Raw genomic sequence first — 4083 nt, forward strand, 5'->3', positions numbered from 1 at the left:
TCTAATAATGTAATATTTATCTTCACTTGTTTAAAAATATCATAGATATCAGAATCACTTTTTTGTTTTTTATGATTTGTTAATGCATGAGGAAATGGTGGAGGTTTATTTGACTTATTTACTATTTCAGATGATTTATCATTCACCATATTATTCTTAAAATTTAAGGTATCATCATTCTCAAAAGTATCAGGATTATCATCCTTATTCTTTGATTTTAAATGATCCTTGTTTTCATTACTATATGGATCATTAACTATTTTACCACTTCTAAGGGTAATAACAGATTTTATTTGATCAATTTTTTCATTTTTTTAATTCTTGATTTTGATTTTTAGGATTAGGTTGAGGTTCAGATGGAAATTTTCCTTTTTCATGAATATTAAGTGCAGATGCAAATTTTGCAAGAGTTTCTTTTAAATCACTCATAGATTGACTGTTTTGAATATTGATAGACTCTTGCTTTTGGATAAATGCATGAATTACATCTTCAAAGTTTTTTCTTGGAGGTGTAACGTAAGAAATATAACCTTGATGATTTTGGTTATTTTGAAAATATTGTTGTGACGGTTGTGCATTATTATCATTCCTCCAACTAAAATTAGGATGATTTTTCATCCAGGATTATATGATGGTGAAAAAGGATCTAGTATTGGTTTTTTATAATTGTTAACATAATTTGCTTGTTCATGTAGACATTCTTTAAATGAAGGTAATGTTGGACAATCTTTTGTAGCATGATCATGTGTATCACATATATGACAAACAATTTCTTGAATATTTTTAATTGACCACTCTTTTTCATTTCTACTGACTCAATTTTTCTTGCTAAAGATGCAAGTTTAGCTTGAATATCTATATCATCTTTAAGATTATAGATACCACTCCCATTTGTTGAATTATTGTTTTTAGTTGTTGGTGGTTCTATTGTGCCTATATTATCCCAATTTTGATCATTTTCTGCTAACGAATCCAAATATTCCATAGCTTCATTTGGGTTTTTATCTTCAAAAGTTCCATTACACATGAATTCTATCATTTGCCTATCTTTAGGTATTAGACCTTTATAAAAGTGAGAAACTATTCTCCATGTTTCAAAACCATGATGTGGGCATGTATTAAGTAATTCTTTATATCTATCCCAACATTGATAAAACGTTTCTCCTTGTTTTTGAGAAAAAGTTGTAATTTGTCTTTTAAAAGAGTTTGTTCTATGGGAAGGGAAAATTTTTTTGAGAAATTGTTGTTGCATTTCTTCCCATGTTCTTATTGAACTTGATCTTAAATTTTGTAGCCATGTTTTAGTTTTATCTTTTAAAGAAAAAGGGAAAAGCTTTAATCGAACTATATCCATGCTACAATTTTGATAATTAGAAGTGTTACAAACTTCCTCAAATTCTCTTAGATGCAAATATGGATTTTCAGAATCTAAGCCATGAAAATTTGGTAAAAGTTGAATAATTTGAGGTTTGAAGTTGAAATTAGATGCATCAGGAGGAAAAACTAAACAAGATGGGGCACTAGTTCTAATAGGGTTCATATGGTGTCTAAGTGTTCTTAATTGATCATGTTCTTGATGATGATGATGATGATGATGATTATTATTATTATTATTATTATCATTATCTTGATTATTTGAATTATCATCCATGTTTAAATTATTTTCAGATACTCGAATAAGTCTACCACTTTTTTTTCGACTACAAATACTCATACAAAAAAAAAAACAACACAATACTTATAAATAAAACATAATTAACAAATATAAACTTAATTTATACTTCCCCGGCAACGGCGCCAAAAACTTGCTACTACTTAAATAATAATTCACCCAAGTGTAGGTTGTCTGCAAGTAATATATTTCGTAAGTACGAGATCGATCCTCAGAGAGGTTATTTTGAGTTTAAATTTATTAATTTATAGATTACCAAATGCAAGAATGAAGTTTACAAATTATAAATTTTGTCAAGGCTTGAGGATTTATTCTTGGTTTATGTAATATTGTTTAACTAAAATTAAAACAAAAGAAATCACCATAAATAATGCTTCCAAAAAAATTAAACACACACATAATATAATATAGTTCCTACTATAGAAAATACCGAATTAACCGATATTTTATATATGGTACCTATGATTATAATTATAACTATATAAATAAATAATTGCATAAAGTAAATGTTAAATTAAATCATTATATTTCATTTAGAACAACCGGCAGAGCCACGCTATTGCCTAAATGAAATATATTGATTTAATAAGTTAGTTGCGGTAAAGTAAAAGTTAGTTGCGAGAAAGTAAAAGTTAGATGCGAAAAATAAAAGTTAGTTGCGATAAAGTAAATGTTAGATGTTAGTATTAAATCATAATATTTCATTTAGAACAACCGGCAGAGCCACGCTATCGTCTAAATGAAATATTATGATATTATTATATAAATATATATATATATATATCTATATATATATATATATAATAATAATAAGTGACGAAATATTTATTGTATCAAAATTAAACAACAAATCAAGATAACCACTTTAATGGTATCAAGCATTTGATGTAAATTGATAACAACAAATAATTCATTTTTATACATACAATAAAAATAAGATAGCTAAATGAAAAGAAATAAAGAAAGAATATACAAAATATAAACTATCTTACTTCACCAAGAATGCATCCTCTTCACCTTGACATAATAGATTTAGCTTGCCATAAGCTTACTTTTGATCAACACTAATATATCACTCATAGTTGAGAACGTGAGAGAAAATATATTGGAACTTAGAACTTTAATACACACTCACATTATATTTTACAATGAGATAGAATGATTCTCAAATTAGCACAATGCCTCTATTTATAGGCCAAGTGAGAGAAAGGGTCAAAATTTTTGTTAATGCCATGTAGTTGCAATAGTATTCTTTGTCTCCTCCAAGTTCAATTCCATGTCCCTTCTTTCAATGCTTTGTTCCACGATTTTAATCACCGAATTTGACTCTGCTCAAAACGGCAAACATGTGGGGAATTGTCTGTAGATGAATTTGGCCACTTGGTTCACCCCATTTGGTTAAATATTGAAATAGTTATGATTTTTTTACTATATGCTGGTCATACTAAAAGTAAATTTGTCCTCCTTTTGATATTTGCACAATTTGATCATCTTAATGAACTTTTTAGGCAATCATGTCTTCTGCAAAGTTGTAGATAATTTCTCAAGGATTCCAAACATGTTTGAGTCACCTCCATTTGAATTTTCTAGCTTGAGTTATCATTATTTTACCAACACGTAGAAAACCTGAAAATAAAACATATTTTGTAAGACAATTAAATATAAACAAACAATACTAAAATAACATAATTTTATAATTTTAATGAAACTTAAATTTTAAAATACATGTTTTAACATATAATAAAATATAATTTTAAGTTTCATCACAATACTGGCTATACAACATCCGTATATACCAATTAACAACTTATAACAAATCAATACTATAATCTCCTATCAATCTAGTAATTTTAATCAGGGTTATATTCAATCTTCAACCTCAAATATTAATAGTCATCATCCGACATTGACATATTCAGTCTATTTATTCTGAGCTGTCTTTATTCTCTTCTGAATCAAGTTCAATTTCTTTTTCATATTTCTGATCCTATCAAATCCAATCTTAGGTATCACCGAGATATAATCCCCATACGAAGAAAATCTGCAGTTTTCACTGTACAATGCCTCCAATGATGCTATCTCGATGCCCATTTGATAACTATCGTTATACGATAATTTACAAGTGACAATAAATCATGTCAACCAGTGCTAACATCCAGCACTACAGTTCCTGGATATTTTCCAGTATCAGGATAGTTTGTTCCAACTATCCGTTGATTTATAAACGATAGGTGAAAGATCTTGTTGTATATTCAGCCCAAAAGTACAAAATAATCCGAAAATCGGGGATATGATAAAATCAACTTTGGCATTCAGTGTAATTTGCCTACTTTTCTGACATACAACTCATTAAAAGAATCATATCTGAAGGTTTTCATGTATGAGCTAGCACTCGCAGACTAGGTCAGTCT

The 4083-nt window shown here is 28.1% G+C and overlaps 1 non-coding gene across 1 annotated transcript; it reads left to right on the plus strand.

The window, feature by feature from the left end:
• The first annotated feature begins 1097 nt into the window (after positions 1-1097).
• LOC142523524 (small nucleolar RNA R71) lies at positions 1098-1208 on the plus strand. The gene has a single exon (XR_012814713.1). It is a non-coding gene; the product is annotated as a small nucleolar RNA R71 (small nucleolar RNA).
• Positions 1209-4083: the final 2875 nt, after the last annotated feature.

Source organism: Primulina tabacum, chromosome 13 (genome assembly GCF_025594145.1).
Source record: "Primulina tabacum isolate GXHZ01 chromosome 13, ASM2559414v2, whole genome shotgun sequence".
In the NCBI taxonomy this organism is placed as follows: domain Eukaryota; kingdom Viridiplantae; phylum Streptophyta; class Magnoliopsida; order Lamiales; family Gesneriaceae; genus Primulina; species Primulina tabacum.